Here is a 23,354-nt window from a genome sequence, read left to right on the forward strand (position 1 = left end):
ATGGGTCCTTGGAGACCACATGTTGACTAAGAAAACCTCAAATTCATATTACCTTACATTGGATTGCATTTTTATCTGTGTTGTTAATAATTTCCCAATTATATTTTAATCTGGTCCAGGCTGCACTTAGGAGTTTGTCAGCCAGCAATAAGTTTGACTTGGTGACCTCTAAGATTTCTGCTAACTTCCAAATTCTTTGACTAAGTGCCAAATGAACCTTTTATGATTTTCTCATGAATCTTGAAAACGGTTACATTGAAGCTTTTTGTCTAGTACCATAGGAACATTTTCAACTTACCCCTGCCTTATCATTGTTTAATATGACATGAGGATAGCAAAGTGCACATTGTAAATAAGTAAATTGAAAGCTTTTATTTAGCCTTTATTTGCAGTGAATGTTGATACTCTTCTCAGAAGATGAACATATTTATTCTCCCTTTTATCCGGAAGCAGCAGTTGCTGATTGAGGCAATACAAAGACCTGCTCCAGGTTGGCTGGGGCTGGGGCTGTGCTGTGACCTGTGCTGGACTGAGCTCCACTCTTACCTAAGTGTTTCAGACTTTTCCTGCTGACCTTCCAAGTTCTCTTTGGTGTCTGTGGGTTGAGAGCTCTGGAAACTGCTGCTGCTGCCAGTGATTCAGTTGCCCCAAGGCCTGCTCTGGGTTTGCTGAGGCCTGGTTTACTGTGGCATGCACTAGACTGTGCTTGTATCTCACCCTGGTGCAATAGACCTTTCTTGCTGACCTTCAAAGTTGTCTTGGGCTGGAAATTTGTTTCACTCCATCTTTTTGTGGGTTCTGCTGCTTCAGAATTTGTTTAGAGGCATTTTTAAAGGTACTTGTTGGAGTTTTGGGGGAGAGCTCAGGTGAGGCCCAGCCTTTACTCTGTCGTCTTGGCTCTGCCCAGGAATCTGTTTCTAATTGAGTTTGTTATCACTGGTCTAGTATGAGATTGTGGCACATATATAAGTAATACCCAGTAAAAGGATGGGCATGATGGATGAGTGAATGTGCTTTAACCAAGCTGTACTCCATCACTTCAAATAACAGATGCACCCAAGTAAAAGGAATGGACAAATAAACTAAAGCCCTAATAAGGAAAATTGCCTCACTAAAAAAAGAAAAAGAGTAAAGAAATGAGTAAGCAAAAAAGAAAGAGTCTCCAACCCTTGAATAAATATTTTGGTGTTAAAGAAAACTTAAGAGGCTACTAGGTGGAACAGTGGATAGACCTTCAGTCTTGGAGTCAGGAGGACCTGAGTTCAAATGCACCCTCAGACACTTGACACTTACTGGCTGTGTGACCCTGGGCAAGTCACTTAAACCCAACTGCCTCACCAAAAAGCAAAAACAAACAAGAAAACTTAAAGGGAAGACATTAGAAGGGGAAAAAAATTTCCAAAGGTAAAACAGATCTATTACAAGTCTCTCCAGAGGGACTAATAAGTTCAGCAAGAGAAAGGATTTGGTATCCGAGGAAGATGAAGTTCAGACCAGTAAAGGAAGAGAAAATAAGAGACAACTGTCCGGAAAATTCTTTGGAGAGTTTTAACAAAGCAGTATGGAGAATAGAATGGTCCTGATTAAAGAAAAATGGCAGAGATGGTCAGATAATTAACAAAACAGAATTGCAAAATGATACAACTCGAAGATATTATTGATACAAATGAATTTATTATTAAAACAAACAAAAAGTTCCCCAGAATTGCTGTTTTAAAAAAAGATTGAAAAATATATTGCCTCTGGGAAATAAACCTAAATTATTGGAGCACTTACAGATTGTAAATGAGAGGCTTGATATGCCTTTGCTGACCTTCCCGTGCTCCGCCCCCCCCCAAAAAAATCAGGAGCAGTAGCAATGGTTTGAAGACAAAGTGGAAGCAGAATTACAGAACATTAAAGAAAGAAACATGGTGAAAAGAACATAGATTAAGAATTAGAAGAGCCATTATTAACAGTCATATGTTATAAACCCTCATTTTGCAGATCAGAAAGTTGAGGCCCAGAAAAGCTAAGATTAGAAGTAGTAAGTGATATAATCAGGATTCAGTTCCATGTTTTGGGATTTCAAAGCTAGTTCTTCCTCTCTCTCGCTCTTTTTTATACTTTTCAGTGTAGTGTAGTGAGGAAAACAATATCAGTCTTAAGTATATTTGCTGCAAATAGCATGGCAACCAACTATATGAAAGTCAGTCAGCTAGCACTTATTAAGTCAATCTCGTTTATTAAATGCTTACTATTTGCCAGGATACTGTACTAAGTACTGGAAAGAAAATTAATTGGTAATAGTTCATTGAAACACAAATAAATGGAAAATCATTAGGTATTAATAGTAGGAGACTTTAATTTCCCTCTCTCAGAACTGGGCAAGTGTAATAAATAAACAAAAAGGAAGTTAACTTGGAATAGAATGCTGAAAAAACTAGACTTGATATTGAGAAATCTGAATGAAAATATCAAAAAGTTTATGTGTCAAACAATTGTGAAACCTATACAAAAATTGATCATGCTCAAGGGTATGAAGCCAGAAATCTTAAATACTTCAAAAACATATAGATAAGAATGCAACAAAAATAGTGGTTAATACAAACTTACATAGAGATCAAAAAGATTTGTTAAATAATGAGCGCATTAAATAAAGAACATCATAAAGGTGCTAAATTATATTAAAGTATAAATAGTATCAATGCAATATAACAAAATCTATGGTATATTTAGCTATAGCCAATATAGACAGCAAACACATCGCTAAATAAGTAGATTAACAAAGAAAAAAAAGAGAACATAAAGAGAGCTGAACATAAGGAGAAAAAAATAAGTTAATAAACCAAAGAAACTTGAAAATTAATAAACAGAATAACAATAAATATATATAAACAAATACAAATAAATATATAATATACAAACATAATATATGAATAAATATATATAAATAATATATAAATAAAATGAGGAATAAAAAAATAATTCCCTTATAATAAAACAGCTTATTTTTAAAAAGACCATCAAACTGAGACACTATTAGCCAGTTTTTATTTTTTAAAAGAGAAATAAGCCAAATTACAAAAATGACAACAGCAACAATAACAAATGAGAAAGGGAAATCACAACAAATGGAATAGAAATAAATTTATAAAGATTTATAATTACATGACAGCAAAGCAGAAAAGTTTAGTGAATTGGATTAATAAGTACTGAAACATAAAGTAGATTAGACAAAATAGAAAATAGCTAAATTATCTAACCTTAGAAAGAGAAGTAAAACAAGTCAGGAAACATTAAGTGCCTACTTCGGGCGGGGCACTATGCTAAACTCTAGGGATACAAAGAAAAGTCAGGACCCCTGCAAAAACAACAACGGTTCCTGCTCTCTAGGCCTCACAATTGAATGGAAGAGACAGTAAGCAAACATTTGTAGTGATAGGGTTGGTGTAAGCTAAATCCAGTGAGAAATACTCATGGACTAGGAGAAGAGAGTGTGTGTGTGAATTCAGTTTTTTTTTTTAATACACACACACACACACACACACACTATGTGCAAACGAGATATACAGGATACATTGAGGGTAGTCTCGGAAGTACAGCACTAAGCATTATGTACGACCACAGGGAAAAGGATGATTAAGGGTGTCAGTCATCTAGCACTTGTATCCTTGTGGACGTTAGATAATAGCGCTGAGGACAGACACAGAGGTATAAAGAAAGGCAAACCAAACCAACTGAAAAACCAGCTGGAGACTCACTGACTTTAACCATGCAAAAGGCAAGATAACATCAAATAATTAAGAAGCATTTAATAAATATTGACAGTATGTCAGTGACTGTGCTGGGTCTGGAAATATAAGAACAAAAGTGAGATGGCACCTGCCGTTAAGAAACATGTATTCAAATAGTAGCAAAACTAATGATAAATTTAGGAGGCGACTTTGATGTTGTTTGTTCAAGTTAATTCTCACTGTCTGGTTTTTTTTAGTCAATTGATAGGTAATACAAGGATGGAGTTGTATGGAAGATCATTTGCAAGAACTTTATTTTGCTTAATTGTTTAGTGGGCTTGCTTTTTTGCTGTTTATTTTACTTAGCCTATGATTGGTTTTGTTTGGAAAAATACTTGTGTATATGAAAAATATAAGCAATAACTACACCTCATTGTTGCCTGGAAAGGTGCGGTTTTTGGTGGAGTGGTACTTAGTGAGCTCAGGGTCAGTAAGCATCAGGTTCATGGGTTTTTGCTTTGTTGTTGTTATTGTGGTTTTTTACCTTCTTTTGTATTCTGGATGCCCTCTTAGAACATGGAGACAGCTGAAATTGCTTTATCTTTGGTGCATAATTTCTCTTTTGGAGAAGTTTGAGAGGTCATGGGGATCAGTGAAAATGTCTAACCCCCAGCAGTTTGTCAGAAAAAGACATGGTGGGGGGGGTGTTAATAGATCACAAGCTCAGTACGAGTCTTGCATTGTGATATGTCAGCCAGAAAAACTACTTTAGTCTTGGCTGCATCCAAAAAAACATAGTTTACAGGACTAAGAAGGTGATGCTAGAAGCAACATGAGACAGTGGGTTGAGTGCTAACCTTGGAGTCAGGAAGAACTGGGTTCAAGTACCTCATCTGACATTGTCTATGTGACTGTGGGTAAATTTCTTAACCCCTTGTTTGCCCTAGGCAACTTTGTAAAACTGTAACTTGCCAAACAGGTGCCAGTGTGCATTGTTTGGAGTTTCTAATACTATGAAAGAGATGCAGGCTTTGAGTGGGAAAAAAATTTCCTTTGTACTCTTGAGTCCATGTTATATGAGGATAAGTTGAAAGAACTGGGAACGCTGAGTTTGGAAAAGAGAATGCTATGTTAGAAAAAATGGTAGCTGTATTCAGGTATGTGGAAGGCAGTCAGGTGGGTCATGTTAGATTTGGTCTGTGTGGCCCCAGAGGTCAGAACCAGAAGCAGTGGAGGTAGGGAGTAGAGTTGCAAAGAAGAAAATTGAAGCTGGATAGCAGAAAAAACTTTAGGAATGCTAAGAGTCATCTCAAAGAGGAGTGGGCTCCTTCAGCAGGTAGAGTGACAAAGGCTAGATAACCACCTGGTATAATAGGGATTCCTTTTTGGATATGAGTTGGACTCTAAATGCTTCCATTCTAAAATTCTGTAATTAATAGCGTACAGCAAGTTGTTGCAATTGCTGGCCCTCAGCAATCCTTTATATTCTGGGAAACTATCCAGTCTTTTCACTGGAGCTCATTCAGGTATATACAGTCAGCCCACTTTGGCCATTCCACCCCACTATCCTTATAAGGAAGGATCTGTTACAAGGAAAGTACTTGGAGTCTTAAGATCAGCTTCCATGGACTCCCATGGGCCCCCATGTGGACCAAAAGTCCCTGGCCTAGCCTCGCTGGAAGACCATAGCTTCTGTAAATTATTTATTCTAATCATATTTGCATCCCTTGGACCTTTCAGATCTTTAGAGTTCTGAGCTAGACTGTGAATTAGAATAAGGGAGGAATGAGGCTTCTTCCCTCTAAGACTTTCCAATCTCAGAGGGATGATTAGCATCTGCTGAGTTAATGGCAGACCTGAGAGTAGAATACCAAGGAGTCAGCCACTAGAAATCTTAACACCAGGAGGTGTTAAAAATCACAGAATGTTAGTGTTGGGAGTCCATCCACCTTCATTTTACAAATGAAGAAACCGAGACCCCAAGACATGAACAAAGCTCAATATGACTCTTATTCATCACACTCACTGTTGCTTTTTCAGTATACTAAAAGAGAAGGATGGCATTCATAGAAGATAAACGCATTTATTTCCTAGTGTTTCCTGGGACTAACCCTAATTAATAGTAACTCTGAAACTGAGACAGTATTTTGATACAATTGAGGATGCTTAAAAAATAATATTGTTTGAGGATCCTTTTCAATAAAACAAGTCAATGCTATCATGAAAGTATTTCTTTTTTATATTTTACTGTATGTTATTGGCCAGTTTTGCTTCAGCAACTATAGAAGGAACATCTTGTTTCAAATATGTTTTTGTATTTGTAATACAAATAATGTAAGTTAAGTGGAGAAAAATGATTGTATAGTTGAATAACTGTTTTTTGGTCAGACTTGTTAATGAGAACAAGTGGGGTATTTATTTTTATAACCTATATCTCTTTCCTACTCCCTTTTCCTAGCTCTTTTGTTAAATATTTTTATCCCAAAATGGGGAAAAAGTATAAGGGAGGAATGCAAGTTTTAGATTCCAAGTTGCTGAACTTCTGAGCTGGGAGAAGAGGGCATAGCCCCATTTCATTGCTTGTGTCTCCACATAGGTTGAAGGCCCATTTGGGAAGTGACAGTCCTGTAGCTTGTAGAAATTGTAGGAGGGAGGTGAAGAAGCAGATAAAACAGAGGTTGAGGTAGATGAGCAAATAAAAAAACCAGCTTCCTTGTACCTTATAAAGGAGGCAAATATCTGTTTGTTTTTCAGTACCCTGACTGCCATGGCATTGACAAAGTACATGATGCCCTGAGATATGCCCTGGTTACTTTTTTAAAGCAGAAGGCAAAGGATAAGGTGAATTATATGGGTAAAATATTTGTTTTGATTTTTCTAATCATAATGTGGGAGGATACATAAGGAAGTATTCAAGTCAATCCAGTCGTTCAGCAGGTCCCTATGCCTGGGGAAAATGAGCAGTTTAAAAAAAAAAAAGAAAGGATGAAATCAGGAAGTCTACTAACCTGAAAATCCTGCCTGTTCAGAAATATTCCATGCATCATCTTCCATGCAGCTGCCCCCAAAAAGGGAGCACCTGTTAATGAAGTTGCTTAATTTGGGCCACCAGACTGTTCCTTTGTTATACTGCTTGTAGTTTGTCATCATTCTTGTTCTCTGTGTGATGTGGAGGAAAGAGGAAGGATTTAGAAGCTGAGGATGTAGGCTCAGCTCTCATTCTTACTGCTCAGTTTGCCTTTGGGCAAAGCATTTCACTTTTTTCTGTGCCTGTTTTCTCATCTAGAAGATGAAGCAGTTGGATTTTATCAGTGGTATCAGACAGATCCCTGCAGCTACATATTGGCTTAGAAAACTACAAATCAACATTATCTATGTTGTATTTTTATTTATTTTGTTAAACATTTCTGTGCACAGATAGATACAAAGATAAATAATCATAGTCCGTCCCTTCATGGAGTTTCTACTTTAGTAGGAAAGAAGCTCTTTGGGAAGTTGGCCTAAGAGGGAAATCATGGTTGATGTATGACTTGAATTGGATCTTGAAGGAAGGGAAGCATTTCATTAGATGAGGATGGGGAGAAGACATTCCAGCCATGGAGGACAACCTGAACAAAGTTATAGGGTCCACAACTAGAAATCAAGTTCATCTAGTTCAATACAATGGCTGAGAGGCAGCAGGCCCCTGCCAGGGGCGTGTGTAGGGATCCTTGGTTATCTGTTAACTGGAGTATTGAGAGTCTGAAACGGAGGAGGCTGAGATTGGTATCTTGGAGTTATTATGTTGGGTGTTTTATTAAGCTTTCACAGAGTTGAATAGAGAACTAGGAAGTTTACCAAAGGCTTTCCCTCAACAACCCTGTGGTAAGGTAGGTAGTTCCAATACTATTATACCCATTTTACAAGTGAGGAAACCAGAGCTCTCAGGTTGTGACTTCTCTAAGATTATATAGAAAGTCAATGGCAGAGCTAGAATTTAAATCCAGGTCTTCTGACTGTAAGTCCAGCGCTCTTTCCACTATATCACAGGATTTCCCCTTAACATGTGTTAAATTAAAATTACATATGAGTTTAAGCAAGAAATAGAATTTAATAGGAATATTTGTATCTTAATCTAGCTTTAAAAAAATCTTTTTTAAAAGCTCATTTGTAACGAACTTATATTCCCTCATACTGACTAGGCATAGCTGGTAAAAATTAAAAGCTTTCTCATATGATCAAATTAACAGTAATCCTCTTTGACCTAGATTCTCTGACATTTTAAAAGTGTATTAGAGTCAAGGCCAGCTCTATGTGTTCCTGAATGGTTTTTTTTGAGAATGGTTGGCGTCAGCCTATCGGGTGTTATTTTATTGATCCTGACTGCCTCATCTGACTCTGAAATATATTCTTACATTCTCATAACTAATCTGAGGTAGGATACTGTCTCTAGAAAGTTTTATTAATATATAAATCTGCTAAATGAGGAGAGGGGAAAATTATAGCATTTACTGACTCATCAATAGGAATTATTAGTTCCTCAGATTAATTGGAGAACAGCGTACAGGAGTACAGCACAAGTAGGACGGATAGAGCACTGGACCCTGAATCTGGAAAACCTGAGTTAAAATCCAGCCCATAGCACTTACTAGCTGTATCACCCTGGGAAAGTCACTTAAGGCAAGTCTGTTTACCTCAGTTTCCTCAACTGTAAAATGGGGATCATAATACTTACACCCACCTCACAGGGTTTTTGTGAGGATTAAATGAAGTGATATTTGTACCCTTTTTACCATCAACCCTAGTCTTTTTCGTGCCTCCTTCACCAAGCTGTTGGCTCTTTTTCCATGATTTTCTCGCATCACTCTCATTTCTCTTGCCAATTTTTCCTCTGCCTCTCTTACTTGATTTTCAAAATCCTTTTTGAGCTCTTCCGTGGCCTGAGACCAATTCGTATTTTTCTTGGAGGTTTTGGATGTTGTAACAGTTTTGACTTTGTTGTCTTTTGAGTGTGCGTTTGTCACCATAGTAACTTTCTAGGTCAAATTTTTTTTTCTGTTGTTTGTTCATTTTTCCAGTCTATTTCTTGACTTTTAACTTTTTGCTGTAAGTGGGGCTCTGCTTCCAGGGTGGAGGGCACACTGTCCCAAGCTTCAGAGGTTTTGTGCAGCTGTTTTCAGAGATAATTCTAGGGACCTGTAAATTTTCATTTCCTCTAAGATGGTATGATCTGTGGCCTGTGCTCTGGCCTGTGAGTGACCGTAAGCACTCTTTTTTGCCCTGGAACTGTGACAAGGGTCCCTGCTCCACTGCAGCTGCAAGCTGGGGTGTGCTAGTGCTCCTCCTTGCCCTGGGACTGCCACCCAGAACTGTGATTCAGATCCGAGTATAGGCAGAGCAACAGAGTCCCATCCCTGGTGCCAGCGAAGAGACCCCTGTTATCGCCTTCTGACCAGTTGTTTGCCTGCTTTACTGTCTGTGGGCTGAGAGCTCTGGAAGCTGTGGCTACTGCTGCTGATTCAGTGACTTCCAAGGCCTGTTTCTGGTTTGCTGTGACCCGGTCTGTGAGGGCACGACCTGCACTGGACTGTTGGCCATTCTCACCCGGGTGCGACAGACCTTTCCTGCCAACCTTCTAAGTTGTTACTTTTGCTGGAAAATTATTTCATCCCATCCTTTTGTGGGTTCTGCTGCTCCTGATTTTGTTTTAGGGCATTATTTAAAGGTGATTGGAGAGAGCTCAAGTGAATCCTTGCCTTTTTTTAGTCATCTTGGCTCTACCTCTTTCAGTGAAATAATATTTGTAAAAAGTGCCTAGCACAGTGCTTGGAACATAGTAAACACTAAATAAATGCTTTTTTGATGACTTATCTTGAAATTTGGGAAAGATACAGATCATGAACACTGCTGCTTAGGGTATATCCAGATAGAGTAGTGGTGGGAGGAGACAGAAAGGGAGAGATGATTCTTAGTTTGCATAAAGGTTGCCTCAAAAAGAGAAAAAAATGCCCAAGAAAATATTTATCTGCTTCACAATTTTTGCAGTGGCCTAATCTAAAGGTATAGACTATGTCTTCTTATATTGCAGTCCTCTAAGATTGGCACACCTAAATGTGCTGATATCTCTATGGATGCTAAGGTGTGTATTTTGCAGGTCTGAACAAGGAACAAGTAAACTTTCGTATATATTTTAATTTGAAAATGTAATAAAGAAACTCATTTGCATCCTAGGTTCTGAATGTCTTTTCTGATTTGCTAATTGGTGTGACCTACCTTTGTATTATAATAAATCATTGCATAGATCTGTCTTAAAGTTCCTCTTACTGATTTTTTCAGACTTCAATTCAGCAAGCATTGCTTATTCTAAGGATGTCCTTCATAACCCTTGTTCTTGAGATAATGCAACCTAATGAGTTAATCTCCTTTGATCAACTAAAAATTCTGTCCAAATACTTTGGAACTTGTCTTGCTCTAGAGGTCTCTAATTTACCTCCTAGTTGTTTGCATTTCTTGCTTCTCAAATTATCTTGAATTTACTTGACTCTTGTTTACATGCTGTATCCCCAAGTAGAATGTTACCTCCTTAAAAGCAGGGGCTGGTTTTTATTTTCATTTGTATCCCCAGTGTCAGCCCAGTACCAGCCCAGTGCTTTGCAGATAGTAAGTGCTTTTATATTGGCTTCTCGTGCTAGTTCCAGGCTGCCACCATCTTCATGATGATCTGTGGCTTTTACAACAACTCCAGGGCTTTTTTTGGGCCCTGGAAGCCAGCTGTTGGTGGCCAAGATGCATATCATGAAGTTAGCAGATGTGGAGAAGTTAGTTGATGAACTAGCTACACATGCTATCTCTTCATGGAATGATATTTGTAGGCAGTATTTAAGAATCCAGCTTGGTTTTGGCTTTGGAATGAAATTCAATGCAACTAATGCTTTAAAACATATAAACAACTACTAAAGAATGTTGAGGGTGGTGTGTACTGAAGAATAGCAAGAGAGCAGGATGAAGGGTGAACACTCCAAATACATTGTTAACCCATATAATTGAAGCCATAAGACAGATTACAAAGGAACGGGACTTGACCGATTCACTTAGTTAAAGTTGTGCCTATGATAGATCACATGGACACAGAGGAATTGAAAGTGAGGCAGTTAATTAAATTTTGGAACTAGTTTTGTTGCCCAAGAATGAATTTCACAATCGTGGAATTTCAGGTTTATTTGTGAAATTTAAAGTAATACCTTCTAGCTTTTTCCTGCTATTAAGATTTTTCTTAGAAATTGATTTGTGCTCATCAGGACAGGTGGCACAAGACTTTATTATGAGGCTGATAAGACTTACATGTTAAGAGAATACACTTTGTGAGAAATCGACATAGCAGATTTAATGCATATTTGCAGAGCCTAACACAGTATCCCGACGCTTACCTGCAGTGGGGGGAAGTATATGAGAGGCAGCAGTTTCCTGAACCAGTGGTACCTAACCTTGTGGCTGCACATGAGAGTCTATGCGTGGAATCTAAATGAAGTACCTTATGACAGGGAACTCTCACCGCAGATGACTTTTGTGGGCTAGGAAAGAGTTGTTTGGAACAAATAGTACATAATTATGTGTCATATCACAGTAGATAACTACAAGCCCAAAATAGTAAATGAGCGGCCCATTTTCTGTAGCCTACAGCAGGGCTTCTTAAACTTTTTCTGCTTGGGACCCCTTCAGCTCTTCTTAAACTGTGGGTCGTGACTTCCGAGACCCACAGTTTAAGAAGCACTGGCCTACAGGAAAGAAAATGAAAGCTTGATGTAGACAGATTCTGCTCACCTGCTGTTGCTATCATCTGTCCATAGCTATCCATATCTAAAATTAATTGGGAGTTGAGCTGAAGTTTTGAGTTGTCATACAGTAAGACCTCATAGGTTTTCTGTGTCTTAAGAAACAGTCAAAGGCAGTGGGCTTGTAATTACCACAAGTAATTATTGTCTAGCATGAAGAGATTAATTAACTGAATCTAGTGGTTCCTTATAACTTTCACAGGTTTCCTGGAAAATAAAAGATTATGCATTTTGAAACCATTCCAATTTTAGCTGTGCAAAAAAAGTCACTTGTGCAAAAGTTAATCTTACATTTTGTGTTTACAGAATAAGTTTATATTTTTCTCCGAAAAGTCATTGTGCTAAATGGGCTTTTAAGACAAAATGTTCAGAATTAGAGTAAAAAAATTATTTTCAGAATTTCAAGGTATGCAAACATTGATACATAGTGATTAATGGTGCGAATCTCTGTACTGTGGTCTGTTCCTGGAAGTCATAGTATCTGAACCACTTTATGGCTTCAACTCATTTTGTAAAGTAGATGCCTTATTTTTGGTTCTGTTGTATTGATGTTTTTGTGCTTTTACTGTATTTGATACCTTAATATGAATAATTATGCTGAAGTTGGTGCTAGCGCAGAGAAATTTCACGTATTTAGCTTTCTATCAGATCTGGCATTGAGGGGAACCATATTCTGTATTAGGTACAGATGCTAGTTTTTTTTCTTAAAATTGGATTGTTAAAGAGGGAGAAGAAAATGAGGGAAAATATTTTCAAAATAAAACTTAGTTTTTGAATTAAATTTTCAGGTTTCTTTTATGACAGGAGACCCAGTTAAGAAAAGAATAAACTTGAGACAAACTAAATATTGGATAGCTTTAGAGTGAAGTGCAAAAAGTAAGTGAAAATTTTAATTCAGTAAACATTTATTAAGTGTCTACTAAGCACTGGGCACTTTGCTTAGCACTGGGGATGCAAATAAGAAAAGATAGCCCCTGCCTTCAGAGAGCTTACAATCTAATGGGGGGAAGACCATACACTAAAGGAAACTTAAAAGTATGAGGGGGGATTTGGGAGATGCTGGGCTTGTAGTTATCTGTTGTGATAAGACGCATAATTATATATTATTTGTTCCAAACACGATCTTCATTTTTGTAATTGAAGAATAAGTGAGCAGTTCCTGGCCTCTAAAAAAGGAAAAAAAAACTATTGGATTTGTGGAATGTATATGCAGGGACCGACAGGGCCTTGCACAATTTCATGTGGTGAGTACCATAGTGCTAAACTGTTTGTAATATCTTGCCACCTTTATTACCATCTTCATTGTGTTAAGAACTATGAATCACAAAAAGAAGTGAAAGAAATTGCTTGGATCTCAGCTTAGAGAACTGACCGGGGAAGTTAGTTTTAGTGGTGACATTGCCTGACTAACTGCTCAGCTGAATGAGTAGGTCCTGGTTGAGCAGTGAGGGAGAGAAAAGGAGGAGGTACCAGGGGTTGATACCTGGCATATGGGAATGGATCTCAGGCTGAAGGGAGGGCTAGTATGTGGCACTTCAACTAGGAAGAAAGAATGCATTATGCATCCTGACAAATTTATCAAATATTTATAAAGCCCTAAGTATGTGCAGGGCATAGTGCTAGGGAAGCAAGGACAAAAAAAAATGAAAAGTAGCCCCTGCCTTCATTTTACTAGGGGCTTCCAATTAGTGAATAGGTAAATAAATCTATAACCTGAGAGAAGAAAGTGTTAACTGGGAGAATGTGGAAAGGCTTTCTTAGGAGGTTTTAAGGATTCTAAGAGACCAAGTCAAGAAGGTACAGAGACAGAATGAGGAGTTAGGAATAGCAGAAAGGGCCAATTTGGCCTGAAGATAGTGCGTGGATGAAGGGAAGGAATGTAAAATATCTGGATGGAAGGTTAGGTTGAAGTCACATTGTGAGGATCTTGCTATTTGTTCACATGGGACTATTATTGCCTTTATGTATAGTTGAGTATAGTCTCTACATGTGTGAAATGGAAATTTATTGTATTTTCTGTAACTTTTCTTCTCGCTGAGTCTGTTAGTTACACATTTGCTTTCGGCAAGCTTTTTTTAATTGTCTGATTCATTGTGCTTCTGGTTTCTTTTGATCTATAGTTTTTGTCACATTACACAGCATTTTATTTATTAATATAATTTTTTCATTAGATTTTAGCCATGTGGGTTAAAAGATTTTAAACAATGATAACAGGAATTGGAAGCTGTTAAAAGATAGGGAATGAAGAATGCAAACTGATTATTCAGCCTGTCCAGTGTGGTTGGATCGGGCATACTGGTAATACCTTTGCATTATTGTATTGTGACATCACACAGTGCAGCAAAGAAAATCATGAATCTTTTTAAAAGCATTTTAACCCAATAGACACTTAATGGTACTTTACTTTTGATGAACAAAACACTTAGCCACTCTGGTTTTTGTCTGATGATACAATAGATCATGCAGTCTGACCCCTGGCAGATCACTGTGTAGGTTAGCGTGTGCTTGGTACAAGGGCCTGAGACAGTGTGGTACAGCAGAAGGAACCTTGGGCAGCATTTTAGGAGGCCTGGATTCTGGGCTTGCCTCAGTTACTAACTGGTCTTGTGACCTTGGGCAAATTGTTTTATTTCCCAGAGATTTTATGAGTATACTACAAACCTTAAAGTGTTCAATAAATGAGAGTTGCTGTGATTATGATCTCTCTGGGACTGTTTCCTCCCTTATAAAATGCAGGAGTTAAATTAGATGCTAACTAAAGACCTTTTCAGACACTGAAGTTTGATGACTATGGGAGATTTTATTTTCAAATCCATATTTGCAAAACAAAGTAAGTGGGGGTTTGACAAAGTAAGGCCAATAGTAATATTTTTGGTGAATCAAAGAGAATGATAGTGCATGTGAATGTTCTTAAAAAGCCAAGTAAAATAAACTTCATAACTATAGCCTTCCTTCTTATTCTTAGGTGAGAGTGTTTAAAAAGTAGCTATAATGAAATTCTCAGGCAAAGTATTTTTTCTTCTAAGTGGAGTACAGAGAACTTGGGTTTTCTGCCCTGCTGATTTCCAGTCCTCCCAAAGCAGATGGCTTTTCTCACAATGATCCCCTCATCCATTGCAAAGACCTTCCTGCCTCTCTACTCATCTGTATATGCCAGCTATTTTGGAAAGCCCAGATCAAGTCCCACTTTCTCCACAAAGCCTTCCCTAGAAATTCCAGTCCATACTGATTGTGTAGTTTCTCTAATTCCTTCTATTGTACTCGTTATATGCATCACAATGAGTACTTCACTATACTGCTTTCTTCAGATGGTTCATTTATGCATAGATATTTCTAATCTCTGTGCCATTATAGTACCCAGCACTATCCTAAGCATGACAGAAGTGCTTGAAAAAGACTTTCTGAATGATTGTTATTTGTTACTGAGGAGGATAGAATTGTGAGAGGGACCACCATAGCAGAATTTGTGAAATAAAGTGGGTTGGCTTGTGCTACCAGTTTTCTTACCTCTCATGGAATGGCTAATGAGATACATAGAAAATGTTTGTAAAGGTTGAGTGTATCTATAGAGAAGACAAAAAGGGTAGAAGAAAGCTAAGTTATAATTCAGCTCTGCCAACATGCTGATCAGAACAGATGCCTATGGGGGGAGGGGCGGGGAACGGACAAGTAATGACTAAACCCTGAGGAAGAGATTGGTTTCTCCTTTGATTCCTGCCGTGGTTGACAAGAAGGGGTTCCCATGGGGAGAGAGAGAGGAGGGCTTCAGGCAGATGAGTTCTCTTAGTAGGAAGGCCCCATGTCCCTACCAGATATGCTTAGAAGGACAGTGAAATTAGAAATGGAGGACACAACATGATAGATGTAAGTTTATCTTTCAACAAAACTAGAATCTTTAAAAAATACTGATGAACAGTGTTGTACAATTTAAAATAATTGAATTTAAATTTTATTTTTTTATTCTGCAAAAAAAACCCCAACTCCTATCATTTTTAAATGTCAGTTGGGTGGCACATGTTAGGGGTATAAGTGAGAGTAAGTCCTTTTGCTGGATATCTGATAATTGATTTAACATTCTGAATCAGGACTTGCATGCAAGTAAGTTTTCCTGACTTGCAGGTTGACCCTTTGACCACTGCAACGTGCCACTTGTCATAAATGCTGTCTCAGATGCCAGTTCCAGATCCTGTGATCCTTTGTATGAACACATTCCATTTGTGCCTGTGTTTTCCTGCCTGTTGTGGATCACTGGATGCTAATATCCGTCTTAGACATTATCCATACTTGGACAAAGCTTCTGCCTGTACCTCCCTGTTTGATCTGGATTCCTGGACATTGACTAGAGTTGACCTGTTTCGCCTCTGAACCTTTCCTGTTTTGTGTTTGGCTGCAGACAACAGGCTGACTTTGCACTCTCTTTACTCACTGTGCCTGATGGTGAGTTCTTTGTGTACAAGACTCTCCATGCATTGTGCCTTGTTGGGATGTGGTTGCTTTCCTAAAACCTTGCTCTCCTGTCTTGTTCCTTGTGACTGAGTATGTGCAATGAAGATTTGCGCTTAAGAATTAATGAGAATTTAAATCTGTGCTTCACTTACTGGGGTCAAAATTTCCTATAATTTGTAGAAAGGCCATGGAATTGGGGATTCTCTGCCTGGTGCTAAAAGGAGCAGGATGACCAAGCTGTCATTTCAGGTGGTACAAGACAGTTCTGGGAAGACTCCAAGGTTTTGACTTTCAAGTAGATTCTTTGCATTCCTGTATAAATTCAGTCCAAATCCTATGACAACTTGTGTGTGGCATTGTGTGGATAACTAAAGTACTTCTATAACCCAGTCGATTGCTAATAATTTCTCATAATCTGTTCAACAAAAGACCCCTGGAGTCTGTTACAGTGAAGTTGGACCTGCATTCACTTTTCATTTATTGAGAACACTTGGGTATTTGTATAACTTTTAATTGGTAATAACCACAGTGACTCAACCTGGTGTGATGGCTGCCACCCCCTAGATAGAAACCACCTATGTGTCTGCCTCAGGGTTGTGACTTTCCTCTGCAGTGTGGCAACTTGCATAATGTTCCTACAGTTCTTTTTAGTATTGAGGGAAGTGGGGGTGAGTTACGAGCTGTTGTTTTTATTGGCACTCAGTGTTCAAGGTTGTCTTCTTACTTTAAAAGGAATAAATGATGCAAGTAGAGTATGGGATACTTTGAAATGCTATAAATGAAAGTCATCTCCCCTAAAGGTGATTTTGACTTTGGATCTCTCTGTTTACAGAAACTTGTGTTTTGTTTTGTAAGTATTAGAAAGAATGCAAGGTAACTAGGCTAGCATCAAAATGATATTTGAAATAAAGGAGAGAAAATGGAAAGTATTCTCTATTGGGTTTTATAGGAGCTTTAAAAAAAAAAGACTGACTAGTAATGCTTTCTTCAGTCCCTCTAGGTACTTGTTTTATCTTTCAAAAAGCAAAGCAGCTTATTATGCTTTCTTTCAGTGGGAAGTTACTGAAGAGAGTTCTGAACAAAATATTAAGACTCAGATTCTAGTCCTGCCTGTGTGTGACCTTGGGCAAATCATCTCCTCTTTGGCAGCCTCAGATTCTTCCCTGTATGCAAAATGAAGTGGGTCACACAGAGGTATCAAACTTGCAGGTTGTGCATAGGCCTGCAAAACTCCTGAGTGGGCCTGAGCCGAAATAAAGTATAGCTGGGAATTGTTTAACAAAATAAATAAAAATGCAGTACAACGTAGATAATCTTCATTTGTTTTTCTACATTAATTGTGGTCCACAGAGGTCTGTTTCTATTTGAGTTTGACACCACTGGACTAGATAATCTCTAAGGTCCTTTCCAGCTCTAAGATCCTATGATCTTAAGCATGTATTTATTCACATTATCCTGCCAAAGTCATACTTTTCAGCTCTTGTCCTTGTTTGCTCTCTCCAGTTTGTCTTTGCTCATGCTAACCTTCACCCTCCCCACCTCCCCCACCACTGCCTTCTGTTTTTGAACTATATGTGATTTCCCAGGAGGGCTATTTATATAACATAGATTAGATTTTGCAAATACCACAAATGAAAATTGTCTCATTTGCTCAGCATCCTTATCTTGTTGCTTCTCTTGCTTACTTAACTCTGTCATATTTGGGTCTATTCTAAAGTATGTTTGTTCTGTTATGGCCAGAGATCAAATATTGGTATTGATACCTCTTTGAATTATAACAAATATTAGAATAAAATCCACCAATATCATGGGACCATAGGTTTGTTGGATGAAGCCAAAGAGATCATCTAGTCCAGGGGTGGGGAACCTGTGGCCTTCTAGGTCCTTTGGTACAACCTTTTGACTGAGTCCAAATTTTACAGAACAAATCCTTTTATTGAGGGGATTTGTTCTGTGAAGTTTGCATGCAGTCAAAGGGCCACACTTGAGGACCTAGAGGGCCTCAAGGCCACAGGTTGCCCACCCCTGAGTACGTTTCTCTCCTACTTGCAGCCAGGTGGTGCAGTAAGTAGCGCAGTAGACCTGGACCTCTCTGCAGCCTTTGGCACTGTTGATCAACCTCTCCTCCTTGATATTCTCTCCTAGTTCTCCTATCTGTCTAACCGCATCTTGCTCTGCTTTGCTGTATCCTCATCCAGATCCCATCCTCTAACTTGTAGGTGTCTCACAGGGCTCTGTCCTGGGCCATCTTCTCTTCTCCTTCTATACTTCTTCACTCGGTAGGTATCTCATCACCCCCCATAAATTGAATTGCTCATGATTCTGAAATCTACCTGTTTTGCCCTAAGCTCTCTGCTGATCTCTCTTCTTACATTTCCTGCCGTCTAGTAGATGTCTTAAACTCAACACATGCAAAACAGAATGTTCCCCCTTTCCCCCCAAACTTCCGATTGCTGGCTGAGGGCACCGCCATCGTATCTTACACCAGTGTCCCAGGCTCTCAACCTAAGAGTCATCCTCAGCTCCTTATTATCTCTCATCCCCCATTTCCGGTATGTTGCCAAGGCTTGTCATTTTCGCCTTTTAAACATCTCTCAAATATACCCCCATATCTCCTCAGACACTGATACTATTCACCAGAATAGGCCCTTGTTATCTTAAGACTATTGCAATAACCTGCTGATGGGTTTCCCTGTCTTTCCTCATTCCATTCCATCCACCCTTTGGCTGTTGAAGTGATTTTCCTAAAGTACAAATGTGCGCATGTCAGCCCCTCCCCACCTTCATCAGTAAACTCCATTGGCTCCCTGTTGTGACATATAAAAAATCTGAGAGACATGGTTTCTGGGTAATTAATCATTTATTACTCATGCCAGCATATAATTAATAAAAGGGGTCAGTGACATTCTTGAATGCCAGAGACCCCTCATGGAACCCACTCAATGCTTCTGTGCCCTTAGAAGAGTGGATGTTCCTGAGGGTGGCAGTCAACTCTGATTGGTTAACCGGTAACGAGAGAATAAATATTATAATGAGAGATGGGTTTATTCTAATGAGAATGTGACCAGGGATGTGATTCTGGTCTCACATTTTGGTTAAAGAGACTAACCTATATTCACATCAGCCGTCTAGGGTAATCTAGACAAAAGGGAGGATCCACATTTTCTCAGACCTGTCTGAGTAAAATACAGTGGCCTGGAATCCGTCAATTCAGCTAAACTAAAATTTCTTTACCTTTTGAATGCATCTGAGTTTTCCCTCTCATTATCAGCCCTGTACTTCAAAGGCTGCCTGAATAACCTACTCATTTCTGAATGAGGGGGTAGAAAAGGGGAAAAACCTTGGTCCTAATTCAATAATAGGCTATTAATATGGGAGAGAAATAATCATTTCTCTCACCATCGCCTTCAGCATCAAATGTAAAATCCTCAACTTGGCATTCAAAGCCCTTCATAACCTAGCTCCTTCCTACCTCTCCATTCTTCTTAAACCGTGCTCACTGCTGTATACTCTTTGATCAAATGATATGGCATCCTTGCTGTTCCATGAGCAAGGCATTCCTTTTCTTGGCTTTGGACATTTCTCTTGCTGATTCTTATTATTGGAATACTTTCCTTCCTCATTTTTACCTTCTTACTTCTCTGGCTTCCTTCAAGTCCCAACTAAAATCTCGTCTTGTACAGGAAGGTTTTCTTTTATTATTCAGTCATTCAGTTGTTCAGTTATGTCTGACTCTTCATGACCCCATTTGGGGTTTTGGAGTGGTTTGCCATTTCCTTCTCCAGCTCATTTTCAGATGAAGAAACTGAGGCAAACAGGATTAAGTGACTTGCCCAGGGTCACACAGCTAGTAAGTGTCTGAGGCTAGATTTGAACTCAGGAATATGAGTCTTCCTAACTTCAGGCCAGGTACTTTATCTACTGCCAACCTAAGCTTTCCCTGTCCCCTCTTAATTGTGGTGCCTTACCTCTCTTAAATAGTTCCTATTTTTCCTGTTTGTAGTTTACTTTGTATAGATTTGTTTGCATGTTGTTTCCCTCATTAGATTGTGAGCTCCTTGAGGGCCGGGACTATCTTCTGCCTCTTTTTTGTATCCCTAGAGCTTAGCACAGTGCCTGGTGCGTAGTAGGCACTTAATATAAGCTTATTGACTGACTGATTTATAGTAGTTTGTTCAAGGTCCAGTAGTCGGTATGTATCAGTAGGCCTAGGTTTTGTAGCTCAAAGGCTGCCTCTTTAATGTATGAATGACATGAGATAATATATATGAAATAACACTTTGAAAAGTAAAAAATTACTGTGCAGATCCAAAATAAAACAAATAACTGTGTGAGTTTGAAAAATATTCCCACCTTTTCTCCTGCCTTACACTGGAGATAAAAACTGAGACAGAATTCTTTCTCTGTTGATCAGAGTAAATATAATTTAAAGCTGAGTCACAACATGATGTAACATTTGGAAAACACTCCATTGGTTCAGATGTAGTCATGACTTGAAGGTGGTGGCTAGAGTAAGTAGTAACTAACAATTACATAGTTCCTTTTTTAAAAAATAAGTTTTTATTGATATCTCCATTTATGTAATTCTACCTATAATGAAAAACATTTTTGTTAGGCAGAAATCACTAGGAAGCAAAATTTGAGAGCTTATAGTTTATTGTGAGAGCTAATATATCCATTTCAGTATATGCGGAATCAAATATGAGGTAATTTTAAGCTGTTGTAAAGGCTTTAAATAATGGAGTGAGGAGGTTGCATTTTCTCCTAGAAGCAATTATGGAACCACTGACGATCCCTGGGCAGTGGAGTACATAATGTGTGATTTAGGAAGATTGTTTTGTCAACTGTGTGGAGGACAGTTTGGAGCAGGTAGACTAGCAGGAGACTATTGCAGTATTCCCTGGAAGAATTGAGGAGATTTTGAAGGAAGCTGTGAAATCTGTTATTTCATCAGTCTGCAGTTTCTCCACTGGTACATATCACTCTTTTCACCTGTTCTCATTCCTGTTCATGCTTTTCTCTTAAGTCCTCCATAGAGCATCTATCCTGCTTACTTCTGGTGCCTTTTCCTATCTTTCCTTATTTAATTCTTCAGCCACCTAGAATTTTTGTTTCTTTATACTTATGAATTACCTGTAAACGTAGCATTACTTTCTCAGGCTAAACATGCAAAAGGTGCTTGACATTCCTAGGTGAATTCCCTTTAGAGTAGTGTGATCTCCAAGACAGATGTCTTGTGCATCTATCTTATGCTATGCCTTTGTCTTCCTCCTTCTGTCTTTCACATTCAAAACTCCCCTTTACAGATTTAATCTCAGCTGCCCATTTTTCTGCTTAAAGCAATTAGCAGTAATGTCTGAACAAGATGATCAATAAATAAGTTTAAGTCTCCCTAGATTTTAAGATGTTGCTTGGTGGTTTGGAAAGAGCCCTGTATTAGTAGTCAGAAAACCTGTATTAATCCTGACTTTGTCATTTATTAACTTTATGATCTGAGGAAGTCACTTACGTTCTCTAAAATTTAGTTTATTTGTAAAGTTAGATTCATCAGATGGTATCTAAGGTTCTGCCCAATATTTAAATTTTCTTAAGTATTCTTATCCTTAAAGGGGATTTTGTTAGACTGAGCTGGTGGACTGAGAGATATTTTTTAGCTGTTGGTTAGTCCTCTAGGAAGTTGTCACCCTCCCAATGTTAAACTAGTCCAACCAGGGGTTTACCGCAAATCAAAATTGTTTAGTAGCCCATAGCTATGTAGAGTCTTACTTTCTATTTACCCTCTAAAACTTTGCTAATGACAACACACCGAGTATATTTCTCTGACCTAGGTAAACTCGGTTGCGCTCTGTTATCGCAACACACTCTTTATCATCCCACGTTGGTACTTTGCTCATGCTGGTCCCTTCTTCTAAAATGTCTTTCCTGCTCTGTGAATTCCTAGCCATTCTTTAAAGCCCAACTCAAAGGACACTTCTGTGAAGACTTCCTTGTTTTCTCCCAGCCATTAATGATACCTCCCATTAATCTTCTGTTATCAAGTTATAAACTTCAAGAGGGCATGGACTGCATTTTAACCAAACTTGAATTTCCAGCACTCACCACAGTGACCTTCAATCAGCAGGCATTGATTAAATTCCTGCTATGTGTTTGGCACTGGGAATTCATAGTCTTTGCCCTTATGGATCTTACGTTCTGTTGGAGGAAACAGCACATGCACATAGTAGTACATACAAAAATATATAATATAAACTTCATACACACATATGCATACATATAGTAAATACAAGGTAGCCTTTATGGAATCAGAAAAGGCATATGGGGGAGGCAGAGGTATGGAGGGTGTGGCTAAGACCACAAAGTTCATGAAGAGAAGTAATAGATATATATAATAAGACTGGAAAGGTAGGGTGGGACCCAGCTATGAAAGGATTTTATGCTTCATGTTTGTTCCTATAGGCAATAGGCAGCCACTGGATTTTGTTGAACTAGGAGTGACAAAGGTATGCTTTGGCAGCTGTGTGGAGGATGAGTTGGGGAAGGAAGGGGAGACCTGAGGCAGGCAGATCAATTAGGAAGCTGTTGCTATAGGTCAGACAAGAAGTGATGGAAGTGATGAAATGTATTATAGAGATAGAATTGACAAGATTTAGCAGCTAATTAGCTGTATGGTGTCAGTAAGAGTAAGGAGGTGATGATGACACGCAGGTCGGGAATTTGGATGACTGACTGGAAGCATGAGGTGCACTTGACCATGGCATCATAGGGAAGTTTGTAAGAGGTTGATTTGGGGGAGATGACAATGAGTTCTTCTAGGACATGTTGAGTTTGAAATGTAACTTCTAAATGTCTGATAGACAGTTGGTAATACAGAATTGGAGCTCAAGAGAGAGACTAGGCCTGGTTGCATAAATCTGGGAGTCTTCTGTATAGGAAGGAGACTGACTGCGTGAGAAATGATGAGAGTGTAGAGAGAGAAGAAAGCCCAGGACTGGGCCTTGGAGGACATCCACAGTTGGGGGTCAAGTATAGATCTAGCAAAAGGAGACTGAGAAATATTGGTCAGACAGTTAGGAGATCCAAGGGAAAGCAGGAGATCCAAATCCAAAGAGGAATATCCAATGCTACAGAACAGACAGGAAGGATAAAGGTTTGAGAAGATACTATCAGAGTTTGCAATTGAGAAATCATTGGTGGGTTTGGAATAAGCAGTTTCAGTTGAGTCAGAAGCCAGATGTCAGGAGATTGAGGAGCAAGTGAGAGGAGAGGAAGTGGGGGAAAGTAGTATAGACAGCTTTTTTTAGGGGTTTGGGTTTGAAAGGAAGGGGAGAAAAAGAATGTCAGTTTGAGGAAACTTGGTAGGCACTTCAATTTTGAGGTGAAT

At 38.7% G+C, this 23,354-nt stretch overlaps 1 protein-coding gene and 1 pseudogene across 1 annotated transcript in view; both read left to right on the top strand.

Moving 5' to 3' along the window:
* The window catches only part of KIF13B (kinesin family member 13B), a 250,412-nt gene that overhangs the window by 23,099 nt on the left and 203,959 nt on the right, over positions 1 to 23,354 (top strand).
* On the top strand, positions 10,409 to 11,221 carry LOC110210082 (TIP41-like protein pseudogene; annotated as a pseudogene).

Source organism: Phascolarctos cinereus, unplaced genomic scaffold, assembly GCF_003287225.1.
Source record: "Phascolarctos cinereus isolate Bilbo 61053 unplaced genomic scaffold, phaCin_HiC Scaffold_2;HRSCAF=192, whole genome shotgun sequence".
Lineage (NCBI taxonomy): Eukaryota > Metazoa > Chordata > Mammalia > Diprotodontia > Phascolarctidae > Phascolarctos > Phascolarctos cinereus.